The 17706-nt window shown below is 31.3% G+C and overlaps 1 protein-coding gene across 2 annotated transcripts in view; it reads left to right on the forward strand.

Moving 5' to 3' along the window:
- The first annotated feature begins 8916 nt into the window (after positions 1-8916).
- Positions 8917-17706, forward strand: part of LOC130901621 (follistatin) — a 64135-nt gene continuing 55345 nt past the window's right edge. For both annotated transcript variants that reach the window (XM_057813112.1, XM_057813114.1), the window contains exon 1: positions 8917-9102. The gene's annotated coding sequence lies outside the window, so the exon portion shown is untranslated. The remainder of the gene's footprint in view (positions 9103-17706) is intronic.

Genomic DNA, 17706 nt, shown 5'->3' on the forward strand with positions numbered 1-17706 from the left:
ATAAAAGGTGCATTATATTCTACCAATACCGATATATAAACTCTTTTCTTTGCGATAAATTTGCGGGCTGCGATCGCATGGAAAAACTTTTTATTCCACAACCGGTGAATTAGCTTCGTTCGCTCTTCTCGACAATGAACTCAGATTTCCGCCGGATATACAGGTCGTTTTTAGAACGCGCCTCTTCTATTCCATCGGTGTTTCGCAATCATACATTATACCTATAAGAGAGAGAAACTACCTTTTCTAAAAGCTAGAGAAATCCGTAATTATTAGTAGCGTTAACAATGTATATAATAAATAATTCTTTGGAATCGCCTAAAGTATCTAAACGCCTAAAACAATTTATTATACGAATTAAAATTACATTTTTTAGTTTTTGCATGAAATATACGCGGAGAAAATAAGAAACTAAGTTTCTTTAAAACTCAATCAAATTTAATTAATTTATCAAAATATCTTGGCAGTTATGTCTGCGAGGGAATCATATTGTTTTCGAATCGCAGTCTGCCAAGTACCTCTTTCAATATACCAAATAATTACTAGTCGCGTGATGACAAATCGGGACTATAAGGAGGGTGTTCTAATGTTTCCATTTTGATCACAGTTTCCATAGTATGCGGCTTGCAGCAATATCTCACTACGGATTGAAAAATCGCGTCGTTTTGATTTATAGACAGGCTTCACCACGTTTCTTAGAAGGTTATTACAATTCTGCGCCTTCGCATTCGTTGTACAGTGATCCAAGCAGAGTTTAAACGTAAAAGTTGTTTACACGAGGTCATTCATTCACGAATTTCTTTTTTTTTGTGCGTGTACACGTTTGAAATTAAAAAATAATGAATTCACTCAGTCCTTCTATATTAATTCCTATACGAAGTTGTTCTGTTGCATTTCTTTATTTTTTTTATGCATGACAACGTTTATCCCACAAGCTTTATGCTCTCTATAAAGTTATACGAATTTTGACGTATCCTCTTCATTGAATTTTCACTACATTTTGTGGCAGAAATTCCCAACAAAAACTGGTATTCGTTAGTGACTTGCTAGCGTTGGCAGCCAGCGCTATCTATTTACATAAGGCAAATACCAATCCATCGGTGGCTGCTAATCTCAAAGCAGTTCCATTTTTCGACCAAGATTGATGGTCTGAGTACGTTCACCATTAGAAACGTCAAACTTGATTATGACAATGACATATTTGACATATTCCTATCAGTGTTGCCATATCTCGAAACTTAAGTAGCAACCATCGTACTTAATCAGTTGTCGAACAGATATTCCATGTTGTTTTAAAACAAAACTAAACTTTTCGTTGCTAACGTACTAGAATTGGATTGTTGAATATTTAACTTAAATTTTTTATGATTAAATTGTGTAAATAACAAGTAAAACTCTGCCCAACTCTAGAATACGTCAGGAAATGCACCGAACCGCAAATAGATAATACACTTCTTGCAGTTTTTGATCTGCTACTATTCAACAGGTAGATGCATAGCCATCGCTTCGATATCTTCGTCCCAGACTATCCGGTGATGACTTAGCACAACATCATTATTTTTTTTTACTTCCTTTTCTTGTACATTGTTTATAATACAAACTGTAATGTAGAAAATGGTAGTCACGATTGTACGTTTGAATAGAGTTGAAATTGACTAATAAAACAAGTACGTGTTGAAAATGAGATGCGGCGATAACTCGTGAACATTCAACCATTTTTAGAAATTATTCTTGATATATGTAGTTATACGTATTAAACCCTCATTTTTCTAATTTTTTTACAGCTTTAAAGATATTAAATATATTTGATGCATTCGAATTTAACAGTTTTATAGCCTCTTATAACTAATGAAATGATAATGTGACAAACACGGCTGATGGCATCTTTCTGACAATCGTTTACAAACTACAAAATCATTATTATAAACGTCATTGCTATTAACTAACAAAATTTCAAAAGAATTTATAAAATTGTTTATTTATCTACTACTAATTATTTTTTTGTTTCTAAGTGTTCTTAATGTTAGGTCTCTTCTGTAATAAAATTAGTTTTTTTTTCAATAACTTTTAAAAGATAGATAAAAATTGACGTTTTTTATCATTTATAGCGTTTTCGTTCTTATGAATGTGAACCATTTCTAACAATTCTCTTTATCGTGTATTAGATTCCGTTCAGTTTAATTTTTTTATCGTATTGATGACCTTTTAGTCTATTTTCTAAATGTTGAATGTCTGCCCTATGTAGACAGCGTCACAAGGCACTTGATATATAATATTTCTTCTTTTGTTTTAGATTTTAATTTAGTAAAATATTTGGATAATTGTTGAGGAAGTCTTTGTACATATGGTAAGGAAAAATGTTTTATGTTTTGATGTTTCGTTTCTGTTTTGTTTTTCAATTGATTGTAGTATCCTTTTCTTGAATATGTTTTCTGGAAAATTATTTTCTTTTAATGCAGTTTTTGCTTTTTGAATAGATAAGCATCTAAATTCAGGATCTGATAGTTGGATGGATCTATCAGCCAAACTTATTATCACTGATCTTTTTTGTGACATAGGAAGACCCGAATTGAAGTTTAAATATCTTAAGGACCAAGTTCTTATGTTATTGTTAATTTTATATAATGTGACATCAAGAAGTTTGCTTCTTGGACAGATCTTCCATTACTAATTGTGCTATAACACTTGAAATGGAAGCTCCCATAACACAACCATCAATTTGTTTGTATATTTCATTTCCATATTTGAAATATATTGTTGTAAGTGAGAGTTGTATAGCTTTTATAAATTCATTTTGAGGTATTTCTGTATATTCTTTAATTTTGTCCCATTTGTTTAATTTTTTTGTTTCGTTTTTTGTTTTTCTAGTTATTTATAGTCAAAAGATATTCTTGAAGTTAATGGTCACAATTTATACAACTATCACTGATGTTGAGGGGTTTGCTTCCATATTTTTCAAATATGTATTATCATTTCACACTGAAAACATCGGAAATCATTGAATAAAACGATGGATATGTTTATAATGCCAATTTTGTATCGAAAAATTAGGAAACGTCGAAGTAAATTGAAAATAACCGTAAACTCCCATCATGTGACAATCTATGATTATTTTTTTATCAGTATTAAGTTCTGGTGGAAGGACTTCCCTTCTTTCTCACTATAAAATCTCAAATTATTTGGAAATCCATCTCCAAATTATCCGGATATGCATATTTGCTCTTAGAATCTGAATGTTTGTGGTTATCTAGATAATTTTTGACTTCAAATAAAACTCTTTCCAATCTTCATTTTGCTTCAATTGCTCAATTATCAAATATTCAACTTTTAAGCATTTCCACAGCGATTCTATCTCGCTCACCAATTGCTAAAGAATTTTTTACAAGTCAAATATCTCTTTCCCAATTAAGTTGCTTTGCTTTACAAATTTTTCATTTTTGCTCCAATTAATGAATTTTTCTCATATTCTTCTTTAATTTTGAACTATTTCAAAGCTATCATCGAAAAGGCGCCACCATTGAATCATTAAATTTATTTTGAGACACATTCTCAACGTGTCTCACAAAATATGATGTACTTTGTATAACAAAAATTTTTTTTCATCGCCAAGACACACAGAACAAGCTTGGTTTCCCATCTCTTCAAATTTTAATATAGAATTGTTTTTATTGACGTCCCAGTGTATCACAATGTTTGTATACAAACTAAATAATGTTATATAAGGCAGACATCTCAGTATTTAGAAAATAGACTAAAAGATCATCGATACGATAAAAAAATAAATAGAACTGCATTAACGAACCATGAAATATCAAAAAAACATTAATTCAATTATAAAGATTAAAAAAGTTTTCAAACGCAATCTAATACACGAAAAAGAGAATTTTTTTTTAATAAAACAAAGTTCTAGTTTTATTTTATTCTTATTTTTATATAATACGCAAATTATCAGTGTCATTATCATATTTTGCTAAAGACTTAAGGAAAAATCGAAACTTCAATTTTATCTATCTTTCAAAAGTATTTAAAAAAAACTAATGCTGAAATTGGAGAAACCTAAAATCAAGAAGATTTAGGAACATATTTAAAGGTCTAAGAAATAACAAATTAAATACTTTTTGCGGGCACATTTAGATACACTTTTCTGAAGCTTTTTCGCGTATTCTTGATTTCTTCTTTGACATAAGATAGATCTGCATTCTGGTGAATGGTTTTATTGGTTATAAACCCTGGAAATTTCTGTGAATTTTCAGCATTGATCTAGACGATAGGTTCAAACTGGTTTTAAGATGGTTTTGCGAATGAATGTTTTATCATCAATTGAAAATTCTGATTTTGGGAGAAAAGAATTTCAGATTCGTATTTTAATTAGTTTAATTTATCAACAACATGGGGGTGTATTCAAAAGAGCAAGAAAAAAAAATGAAATTACTTCTAACACACTATTATTAGATATTAAACCGAGAAATGCATTTTAATATTTAAATAATCACAAGGTTTTGGTTAAGGGCAAACTTTCTATTTCTATTTCTACATTAAGTTGTCCAATTTTTGTTTTCGAAACATTATAAGACTTTAAATTAACAGATGATTTGTGGATTCTAAAATTTTCGACTACACCGTATATAAAACAATGTTTTACAAAATCCTGGTATTAAATCATCTCGCGTGCTGTTTTTTATACAAATTGACATGCAATATGATTAAAAAAAATTCCAATGTGTAAGTAGTACACTGAACCGGAAAATATAAATTCCACAAATGATAGATACCGAAAAAATAATAATTACGAACGTTTCAATATAATATTTAACTATGAGTTAGATCTGGTATTTGATAAAGTTAAATATTTTGGCAATGTGATGAAAGACATTACTAAAATAATGTATTCGCTGATGATACGTCAGAACATTGAACCGAATTAGACTGAAATAAATAAAATATTGGAACTTGTTAATGTCTATTTCAAAAAATTTGTTCTTACATGAAAATTTTTAATAAAATTAGACTTTCTACGGAAAGCAACAATTTGTAGACAAAAGCTTGTAAAAACTAAAAAACAAACATAAAAATAACTAAATAAATATACAAATAAAATAAAATTTTAATATACAGAAGAAAACCACAATGAGTAACAAAATTATAGGTAATAGTAATAGGTAATGATTGAACTGAACATTTTTATATATCAATTGCTCTATTAAGATAAGGGAATATCGATACTTTAGAGTAGAAATGAGCTGTGTTGGTTTTTAGACCACTTTTGGATAACTAAAGTTTTGATAACTGTACAAAAATTGCTTACAGATGTTTAATAATATTTTCTCTGTTGAAATGACGACAACCAAAACATCCTATTGTTCAGAATACGATTTAACCTCTTAATTTTTGATAAAATTAACTACATCGATGTTAATTTTACAGCTGTTACGAATAGTTATACAGAATCACCTCATTAGTAATTTTATGATCTGCAGCTTGTGCAAGAATATTTCCAAAAAACTTTTCTCACCCTGGAACCTGGTTTCGATTTATTTATTAACTGAATATAGCACATTTGAGCTCGTAGATATTATATTGATATCATGAGGCTCTATATCCTTCATATAGAAAGTAATAGTGAAATTAAAGAACAATTGAGCTGGTTACAAACTCTCAATTTGAGTAGGTTATACTTTAAGTTATACGTTTGAAGGTGATGGATTTTTGGCGACCATTTCTCCAAAACCATTCATCCTAGAATGTTAAATAAAATTCCCAATACCTGAGACATTAGAATTTCTGGAAAAATTTGGCGATTTCAGTTCCGAAGAGTGTTTTACTTGTATGTTTTTACACTGGTAACTTGGCGAAGACTGGCGAAAATGCAATAATTCGATTCAAATATTTGATTATCCTGATTAGAGTCGCCACGATTCATAAATTACTTTCTGTATCCTTTACATGAGAGTAAGAAAGATGGTACTTGAGAGCTAACTACGTAAGCCCGCAGTCTCAAATTTGCTAAATCGAAATACCACCATCAACCTATGAATTACATACAATCATAATGATCTTGGTTTTCTGTTTATGTTCTTCAGTGGGATCCACTACATATTTTTTTTGGCAATATATCCTTCCCGATCCTCTGTACGTGCCCAATAACATACTTTTCCTTAATAAGTTTTATAATTGTTTCTTTCACGTTCATGCTCTTTTATTATGTTCATTTCAGTGGTTTCTATTTTTTTCTTTAGTTGTACCACCACGTAGTCCTAGTCATTGCATTGTAGATTCTGCACTCTGTACTCAACTTCTTTGAGACGTCATTTGCTTCAAAATCCTGCACGGGACATGACCTATTCAAATTTGGAAACAAGAAGAAGCTGATTTTTGGAGAATACAGTGAAATGAGCAGCAGTTGGATCAATTTGGCCCAATAATTCGGTAAAGTCCAGCCCTATGATCGTTTCGTCTTTTCCGGCTATTGAATCGAAATCAAACCTAGTGACTATCACTTTTTCGGCCGATGGAAAAGTCTACGTCTTCCTCGTAGTACGTTTACCAGACGATGACCACTTTTTCGACTATTCCTTGGTCTCTGGTGCGTATCAATATGCAGAAACCATCCGAGTTGCGCTTAAACAGCGTTAGATACTACTCTGTAGTGGTTTCACAGAGAAACAGCTTCATCGCGTTCAAAATTTCAAGTAGAATATCACCCAAGTGATATTTTGGAATGCCTACAGTATCAGTTAACTGGCACACGTTTAATCGGTGTTCTGATGCTAGGAAATCGTTGACTTTTATCCTGTTTTCAGGACACCTGACCGTGACTGTGAACTATCAATTTTTGACTAGAAAGGGAAAAGTCACCATACACTGTATCCAAAGTATTTGGAAAAATATTGAAAAATGTCTCAAATTCAGTTTCGCGTTGTTCACAAATCAAAAATAGAATGGAGGCCAAAAAAGATTCCATGTAGTGGCATTGTGAAAGATCCCGTGCCAAAAAAGCATAGGTTACGAAAAAAAATCAAAAAAACAACATTTTGGGACTGCAAGGGTCACTTTTTGATTGATTTTAAGAAATATTGAGGTAGTTTCGTCAAAAAATTATGGAATAAATCGTGGCAAATTGAATACCAACCGTATAATTCTGATCTGGTCCGATCCGACTATTTTTTATTTGCACAGCTGAAGATTGAGTTAAGTTAACATCAACGATGAAATTAGACAGACAGTGTACGAACTTTTTGACTCCAAATATCATATTTGTGGCATAGAAGCTTTAGTCAGAAGTTCTGGAAAGTTTGCGGAAGAAAGGGAGAATATATTGAAAAATAGGGGCACCTACTTTTAATCGAATCACGCAGATAGTCAAAATTATTGTTAAAAACTTTTTGTTGAGATAAAAATAAAAATATCACGCACTGTATTTCACAACCAATTTAAATGATCATCAATATTCAAAAGCACTTACGCACATCCTCTAAAGTTTATCAATTTCTTGGTAGAAAATATAAACAACATACCTTTAACATGCGGGCAGAGATTCTTCCAAGCATAGCGCTACTAAATTTAGAAGTCACTTCATAATCAATATATTTTTTACACTGATAGTTCAGGAGCAATATGTAGATAGTTGTTCTTACTATTTATTCAGATCGTTAACACGTTGAGCCCCAACCAAAATGGATGAAATTTCCCCCTGGCCCAATAATTTTTTTGCCCTATTTTAGTCTCCATATCCTAATTTCAAAGAAAACAAATGAAAATATTTATTTCAATTGAAAAGTGCAAACAAATTCATTATGGACCTTGGGGAAAGTTGTACCGATAAACTTTCCCTCGGACCCAGAGCGGGCCTATGGACCGCACAAAAAAAAATTGAATTTGTTTGCACTTTTCATTCGAAACAAATCTTTTCATTTGTTTTCTTTGAAATTACACCCTACTTGCAAATGTATGAAACTTTTTTTCTCGCTTTTTTATCTTTTGAACCTATGCTTTTATATAAAACCATAAATAAAAGTATACGATGAGTAAAATGAAAAATTATATTTCATATGAAAAATTACAAAAATAATGCGTTTGGGCATGCTCAAATGCTAGATTTGGCTCTGGAGAATTGAAATTTCACTATTCCAAAAATATATTTATTTTCAATGTCTTTGTATTTTTGGTCAAAACATTTTGAAATGTACGTATTAGTGGTTATTTTTATACCTGCCCAAGCATCCCTTAATTGGTGATTTACAACTTGACCATACTTAATGTTATAATCCAAGTTTATTTGAATAAAGTCGAAAAAACCTAACCAAAATATGAGAATAAACTTTTTAGGTTTACGATGGAGTAGAAAACCAGGAAAAAAATCGGACGGCCCAAGTGTAAGGTAATGTTTCAAGGACCCAGGGCAGTCCAACCCAACTGTAAAACCCAAGAAAATGCGGCTCCTTAGGCTTTGGAGAAGGTTTAAAATAAATTACATCGTGCGGTCCATAGGCCCGCTCTGAGTTGTGAGGAAAGTTACGGGCCTATGGACCGCGCCGGGGATCAACGTGTTAAAATATACCAGTTATAAATTCTTTTTTTGTATTAGATAATGAATGTAATAGACACGGAGTTTTAGTCTAGACGTTTATTTAAATAAACTTCAATTAATCCGAATTATAATGATCATTTATTTACCATTGTACGTTATAGTTGAAAAATGCGCGTAAAAAAAGTTTCAACGCACTCATAATATCATTAAAATTAATATAACGATAATCGATATTAATTATGAAGTAAAATATTTTCAGGAAAACGTATCTGAGTCTCAATTCATTTATTGATACCGTAAATAAAAATGTTTCCACGTTCCAAAATAACAGTCTCCCCGAATCTCTACTTTTTTTGAATATCGCTGGCAAAACTAAAAGCACAGCGGACGCACTATCAGTCGCATGGTGGCCGGTGTCGAAGTGTTCCTGACTCCTGGGTCTCGCAGGTGTTGTTGTACCTAACTCGTGCTCTTCTTAGACGACTACGACGTGCCGTCCGTTATTACTTTTTTTTACGATCGTTCTTCGCGCTGCATCCTAGACTCAATTCGAATCTTTCGTTAGAAGATGTTCGGTGAGTTTTTTTACATATTTATCTAACTATTACATATGAATAGAATAAAAATTCGCTGATGTGAATCAAGGAAGAAGATTGTGTTTATATACACATTGAATGTAAACTTTTACCGTTTAATATACATTCGTTTATTAGAATTCTAAACATAATTTGAGAAAGTGTTAATTTGTTATGTAACTATTACGAATTTCGGCGCCTTAGATGCTATTTTTTTTATTGAATTTATTTGTTTATGTTTACTAAACTATCTGAATAATTAAATTTTAAAACGGTGTAGGTACAATAATAAATAATTGTTGGGAAAAACGCTTCGATACGTCGATTTATATTTTTATAAAACAATAGTACAGAGCATTCAACACTTTGTATATTATTTATTCTTTAGATCGACAAAATTTTTCAGCCTTATCGTTTTTAGAGACTCAAGAGGTAAACGGTCTCTGAAGACGATAACTTGGTTGTCGAAACGCGCGTCAAGCAGTGCAATTTGTGAGTGTTGGTGTAGTGGTAGTATTTTCAATATGAATGTAAATAATAGTTCAACTTACTGCAGCCTTATATCTCACAAATTAAATGAAACAAGAATATGAGTGTATGCAAATCTATTATTTTTTTTGTTCATCAAACTATTGATTGATTTCATTACTATCAAAATGATTTTTATCGCTTGTGGCTACTCAAGTACTGTGGAGTACTGCTTTGAATGCAACGTCAATATTATTCAATTGACAAAACTAAAAACTGTCATCATATTCTCGTAATAATATATGGATTATGTGATTGTAGAAAAAACGTTGTATATACTACGAATAAAAATTGACGTTATAACTTTCGTGCACAAGGAATTAATGAAACAGATATATATATATATAGTAAACTTAAATTGCTCAAGTTTTTTGTTACACTAAAAACCTATAATAAAACGGTTTATTTCTTAATAATTTAAAAAAATTCTCTCCACTGACTTCTTAGCAACAGAAACGTCTTCTAACGTTTGGAATATTCCCACAAAAAGAAGTCTAATGGCATCAGATCAGGAGAACGTGATGACCAGTCTATTTATCCACGCCTTCCTATACATCGATTTGGAAAAATTTGGTTCAGGTACTGTCAAAAATTGATTTGATAATAAGGTGTTTCATCTTGTTTCCATATTATATTCCCAGGAACTTGTAGTTTTGCTAGATCAGGCTATAAGTTTGTCGAAATTTGCACAACATTATTTTGGAGCAGGTCCAAATATTTATTTCCATTTCCATCAATAAAAGAGGGATCTTAGATATGATTCCTGTCCAAATAACCTCATGCCCATAATGGGTCCGATGGTATCAATACGTAGACAAAAGTACCTTATCAGGTGGTGCCAAAAGCTGTAGATTTTCCGTTGATAAGTCCGGTACTACCATCGTATCCCCATTCAGGATTTAATATGAAATCGGAAGACAAATCAAGGTAAGTAACGTCGAAAACTTCCATAATTTTTTTAGCAGTTTGGTCGAGAAGGGATTGCGATTTAACTCCTGTCATATTTTCAGAACCAATTAAGTTTCCATTCGAATATCATCTTTTGCCACACGAATATTGTTATAACTTTTACATCAACTAAAAGCGCTTTATTTATTTATTTTTCGACAGTTTCGACGTCTCCAATTTCCCTTCTCTTCTTAAACCCATTTTCTTCTTTTATTTCCTTAGCTACTGAATTCAAAATTTAGTTCTGGTCGTCCCATGCGAAGAGTTCTTAGTGTCTCTTCAAGTAATTAGGCAAATAGGCATTGTTTCCATTGTGAAACACAGCAAATATATGTTATTAAATGATTGCGGACAACATTCTGAACATGACAAAATTTTTACGCATCGGTTGTGGCTGAATAGTGAACAGATTATTACGTTTCAAAGGAAAAATTGTAAAATGGAATGACCGCATATAAATATCCGTTACATAGAGATTAGTATATTTTCAAAAGGAGCTAAAGTGGACAGCTAATTTTCTTTTAGCAGAGTCTATATGCTATGTTCTTTTATTTAAGGAAAAACTTGAAACGTGACTAATTTGAATTCTCTACAAAATGTTCACTATTTATTGTTTTTTCTTTGACTTCATGTTCAAAATTTTCGGTAATTATCTAGATTAGATCTAGAAATCACCCCTTCATATACTTGCGTTCAAAGAATCAAATAATTGTAATGATTTTTCAGTGATTGTAATATTTAAATTAATCGTTGAAACCTAACCTAACCTAACCTAACCGTGTGGTGTAATTGGACAATAAGTGCATTAAATGGCCCTTTTTTAATCAAATTCGAATAGATATACAAACTGTATGTAGAATCATCGCTTATTTTATTTTTTGTCGACCACCTCATGAAGAAAATATCATGGAAGAGTTTTCGATAATAGCAATCCCTGCTTGTGATCGGATCTAATTTTGTAGAGAAATATGTAGGTTAGGTTAGGTTTCAACGATTAATTTAAATATTACAATCACTGAAAAATCATTACAATTATTTGATTATTTAAACCCAAAAAAGTACCTGAAGGAATTCTTGTTCAGTGTAATTTTCTTTATAACATATTGAAATTTTAACGAAATCGGTGGGGTGTAACCTAATCTAGATAATTACCAAATTTTTAGATCTGCACAATATATCTTTTGCATAACCAGCAACTTTTGTAACATTCATCAACGTTTGAGAATTTGGATTGTTGGCCAGGTTTTCAGTGCATCGGATTCACTGTGATCAGATATGCCGTGGGAATTCTCATAAAAATTGTCCTCCATGAGCTCCTGAGTCTCCTTAAATGTTCGACATGTTGCTGTATCACTAACTTTGACCAGTGGAGCTGGGCTTTTCGACCAGAATTATGCGGTTTTTCTTGAAAATCAAGCATAAATCTAACGCCGTATCATCACTTAATTGGCAGCTACTTTTTTTATTTGTTGTACATACTCGCGAAATTGCTGAAATAAACCAGCAAACTCCATTTGTGTCCGTATGTTATCTTCCAGGAGGGCGAAGAAACATCGATGTATCAACCGAAGAATAGAAGAAGACGAGGAAGACTCTTGACGACCTGGAAGAAAGGAATTGAACAGAACATGAAAGACAGCACTAACTAGGAAAATGAGTGGATAGATGTGGGATGCTGCAAAAGAAACTATAGGATTCTCGTGGTTAATTTGTGCTTATCTGTTCTTCTTTTTCTTTGTGGTGAAGTGCTGAATCCTTAGATTATCCACCCAGGCTAAGTGTATATATGTTAAATGAACCATTTCTGTGATATCTTTACTGAAAGAAATTCAAACGACAATTGGACTGACACTGTCATGTTGGCAAACAACAAGTTGCTAAACGAAAATAAACAGACTTTTTTAGTATTTTTTTTATCAACAGTTTCTACAACAAAACATATAATTTCTTAGTAATTGGACGTTAAACATAAGTTAATATTGTTATGTGGAAAATTATATTTTAACCTTAAAATTGCAATTTAATTCCGTTGACTAACTACAATCATCATTTTTGTAGTCTAAACAATCGGTTATCAAAACAAATTCATCATTTTCTGATTGACTTGAAACGAATCAGATAACGAGGTGTTTGTCTGAAATGCTACTACTGGAATGTGATTTGAATGCATCTTCTTTTTAATCTGTAATTATTGTGTTAGGATTCAATTTGTCTACTTGACAAGCATAATTCGGAAATATTTCATGAAATGAACGATGCAACTTTCGTTTTATTATATTTTTAATTCATAAATGTAATGGTATCAATCATCCAGTAACATGTAATCCATTATTCTCAGGACATTGATGGGATAATTCAGTTTTCATATAAAGATAATGTACTTTGTATGAACGTTATATTACTATGTTATAATGGAATACATTGATTTTATACTTCACGTAGGATGAACAAAAAACTAATTCATTATGCTTCATTTAATTTTATTTAAAAATATATTGGGAAACTAATTTAGTGAGTCAGAATGATATAGCACATGCTAATTCGTCCCAGAATCCAAGAGGTATGTCTAAACTTCTAAGTATGCATGTTGAAGCGTGTACACAAAATCTCTTAAAGGTTAGATCACCCCTAATTAACCCCTAGAATGACTCGATCACCTTCAATTTAAAATTACTTAAAGCCCTTATCAGTCTCATATACTGTACAAAATTTGGTATTTTTGAGTTAAAGGGTTGCAATGAGATTAATTTTTATCGGAACTTTCGTCTCAACTTTGAGGACTTATACTTCGTCAGGGATGCAGCTAGGCATAGAGGTAAATTGCTTCCAATTTTGGGCCCATACACCTCTACTTTACGTCACCCTGTATATTAATCTTTCCAGTATAACCCTAACACAGCAAATACCTCAGTCTATCTATTTAATTTTTGAAAACAACAAAAACATTACAATTTGAAACGAAATTACGCAATTTAACTTGAATATAGTAAGAATTAATTAAATTATTAACCGATTCACCACATCATGTAATCTTTCATACATATTCACGTATTTCCGATAAAACATTTGAATTCTAAAAAACAATTTGCGGTGATTGAAAACAATTAAACATCATCACGATTCAAATTTATTACAAAAAATGTAAAACTTATCAAAAATAAAATGTAAACAAAACAATTAAAACACCAAGAGACATCGCGAACATAAACTATTTTTTCACATTGATTGAACACTCCTTTTTAGATGTATCTCTCATTGTGGGTACCCCGAGGCGTAACTTACTTGTTGCAAAATAAATTGAAACCACATACTGAGTGGCTATTCGAGAAATAAAATAAATTCAAACTTCAATACATTTTCTAATGAATTGTACAGAGTTCAGGAGACAATCTGTATAAAGAACAGGTGAAACGTGTATGTTTTTTGTCCAGACTAAACACTCCGGTATATATAATGTAATCTGGTAATGAGTCTAGTGGTCGCTGGGCATGGTTAATGGGTATGGTTGGGTCTGCGTCTCTCTGTTGACTGGTGAGATTACCCATCCATAGTCGGACTCTGACTCACTAAACGGCCTTGGAGAACAGCATTTGTCTCGGCAATATATAGGTCATGTTGAGTGAAATATTCAAATAATCGTTTGAAAACCTTCACAAGGACATGCAGAGGCGGCTCTTCTTCGACCATATTACCAACAATGTGATAGAGTTTGAGCCAATAAACATTCTCTTACATTATCTTGGCGACAAATATTGAACTTCTCACATCACCAATTGTGTTTGTACAAAAAATGCTTGTTGCGAAAAAATATCTCCTATTTTCGTAAATTTTTCCAATCTTGTTTTGATACTGTTCAATTTCGCTCCTAATAAGTCGAGTACTTAATATATAAAATGGAAATTGAATTGAACTTATTACAATTTATTGCTAGTTTTTTTAATAAACACTGAAAATTAGTTAATCCAACTGTCCAGTATTTCCTATTTTTAATCGTTATTTTTACATCTAATCTATAGGGTAAAAAAATATATTCAGTTCATGAGATTCACCATGGGTAATGTCCCTTGATAGGTTTCTATCTTTACCAGCTTCACTTAATACTCGGTTTAAATCCTGTTAAGACGTTTGTTATCATTGGAAATGTTTTGAACTGAAGAAAACTCTTTCTGTAGCTCCTGACCATGATTTTTTTTCAATAAAAGAGTTTCTAACAGCAATTTCTACAAACAAATGAGTCTCTAAAGACTCTAAAGTCTCTAAAGTGATGGTTTATTTTCGTAAAAGACAGTTTCTTAAGACAAATAAAGGTTTGTTTTTGTAAAGTACAATATCTAAAGGCTAATAAGGGTTTGCTTTTGATAATTCATTTCTACGGAAAAATTATAGTGTGTTTTTCGAAAAAATAATCTCTAAATATGAATGAAGGTTTGTTTTCGTCAAAGACAGACTCTTAAAACAAATAAGGGTTTGTTTTTGAAAAATACAATATCTAAAGACTAATAAGGGTTTATTTTTGAAAAATTCATTTCTACGGACAAATTATAGTGTGTTTTTCGAAAAAATAATCTCTTAAGATGAATGAAGGTTTGTTTTCGTGAAAGACAGACTCTAAAAAGAAATAATGGTTTGCTTTGTAAAATACAATATCTAAAGACTAATAAGGGTTTGCTTTTAAAAATTTCTACGGACAAATTATAGTGTGTTTTTCGAAAAAATAATCTCTAAATATGAATGAAGGTTTGTTTTCGTGAAAGAGAGACTCTTAATATAAATAAGGGTTTGCTTTGTAAAATACAATATCTAAAGACTAATAAGGGTTTGCTTTTAAAAATTTCTACGGACAAATTATAGTGTGTTTTTCGAAAAAATAATCTCTAAATATGAATGAAGGTTTGTTTTCGTGAAAGAGAGACTCTTAATATAAATAAGGGTTTGCTTTGTAAAATACAATATCTAAAGACTAATAAGGGTTTGCTTTTAAAAATTTCTAGGGACAAATTATAGTGTGTTTTTCGAAAAAATAATCTCTAAATATGAATGAAGGTTTGTTTTCGTGAAAGATAGACTCTTAAAAGAAATAATGGTTTGCTTTGTAAAATACAATATCTAAAGACTAATAAGGGTTTGCTTTTAAAAATTTCTACGGACAAATTATAGTGTGTTTTTCGAAAAAATAATCTCTAAATATGAATGAAGGTTTGTTTTCGTGAAAGACAGACTCTTAATATAAATAAGGGTTTGCTTTGTAAAATACAATATCTAAAGACTAATAAGGGTTTGCTTTTAAAAATGTCTACGGACAAATTATAGTGTGATTTTCGAAAAAATAATCTCTAAATATGAAATATGAATGAATATGAATGAATTATCGTGAATGACCGACTCTTAAGACAAGGGTTTATTTTTGTACAATGCAGTCTCATATATACTAATATGTAAACTCTTCTCAAAGTAATACTGAAGTTCTTCATGAAAATAGGATGTTAGAAATTGAAAAACCTTCTAAAAATGAAACTTTATGGATATATAAGTTAAAACATATGTTGGCATTTTAAGACAGGTGTTTCGATCGAAAAAGAATCAGGATCATGTAGAAAAGCAAAAAAATGCCAAAGAATAAGAGCGAGCTTTGATTTGAACGGCTCTCGGAAAAATGGGAATCAGTTTGTGAAAATTGGGCAGAAATTTGTGAGCAAAATTCTGAAGGAACATTATGTAGTTGAAAAATCAAGAAAATCGACATTTAAATATTCTGAGATACAACAAAAATCAAAACTTAGATGTCTCAATGACAACGAGCTTTCGCTTTCCTAGATTAATAATTTAATAATAAGAAAAAGCTTCCTGATAAAATTTTGTATTTTGGTCAGATATGGCAATTGCTCATTATGCAAAAGACGTTGTAGGATCTTTTGCAGACTTGAATATTCCGTCTAGGAGTGTTCCTAAGTCAACTTAAGCGTTTTTGGCGAAATTTGAAACGAAACTATTTTCCGAGCAAATTCCGGCAAATGCCAGATTCACTAACAAATATTAATAACAAATATTACACTTCCTTCATCTCTTAACCGACCTTCCAACTAAATACATCTACTCAATGATCTCTTCGTATCTTCATTCGCCTGCTTTATCCTTAATGGTGATGAATCTGTTCAAATCTCAATATTCTTATCCAATATCATACACTAAGTGTCAAAAGTTTTTGCCCACCTCATAATCCATCCACTGTCAAAGGAAGGACGTTTGCTACATCCATGTATAATCATGTTTGTAAATACAGTGGATGCTCGGTGATGGCTTGGGAATGTTTTGGAGGAAGGGCGACCGGAGATCTGATGAAAATTGAATGAAAGCTATAAAGATATTAATGCAAAATACAGTACGTTCTGGCGAGCACCTAATCAGCAAAAATGTATTATGACAACGATCCCAAGCATTCCTAGAGGCTGTGCAAATAATTAATGTCCTACAAAACACACCTTTTGTTTGTTTGTTTGATAATTCCAGTCGAAAAAGCCTGAAGAAGTTCTTAATGAAGTTCAGATCCATTAATATTGAAAGAAAAGCATCACAGGGATATCTTAGATAACTTTTTGGTCAGTGCTGATCCCAAAATTTCAAAGCTTAGTTCAAATTACCAAGAAACTATTGCCTAACTAATTAGACGATCATAATTTTTTGATATGGCACAAATTATTGGAAAAATGCTATAGAGTGTAACTGAAGGTGGATTGTTCAACTGATTGTAATCAAAGTGATCTCTTGATTCAAGTTAACACAAAAATTTATAAAGAATATGATCTACAAGTAAGGAAACTTTATTATAAAGTAATAACCACTGCACGGCAGTTAAATATCAATATAATTTCTTATTTTTCACTTTAATACATTCTTGTTTTTTACGCCTATTTCCTTCTTCTATTAGTTATCCAACTTAACGATGCGACGTAAACCAAAACGGAAAATTGTAATTGTATATTTTATAGCGAAGAATATATCTCGATAAAACATTTTTATTGTCTCATTATAATATGATACAAATGGAAATAACGCAACCACATTGTTTTTCTGTATCTATCCATCATTTAAATTAATCACTGATCCTTTTTAACTGAATTCCTTTTACTA

The sequence above is a fragment of the Diorhabda carinulata genome, chromosome X (genome assembly GCF_026250575.1).
Source record: "Diorhabda carinulata isolate Delta chromosome X, icDioCari1.1, whole genome shotgun sequence".
Lineage (NCBI taxonomy): Eukaryota > Metazoa > Arthropoda > Insecta > Coleoptera > Chrysomelidae > Diorhabda > Diorhabda carinulata.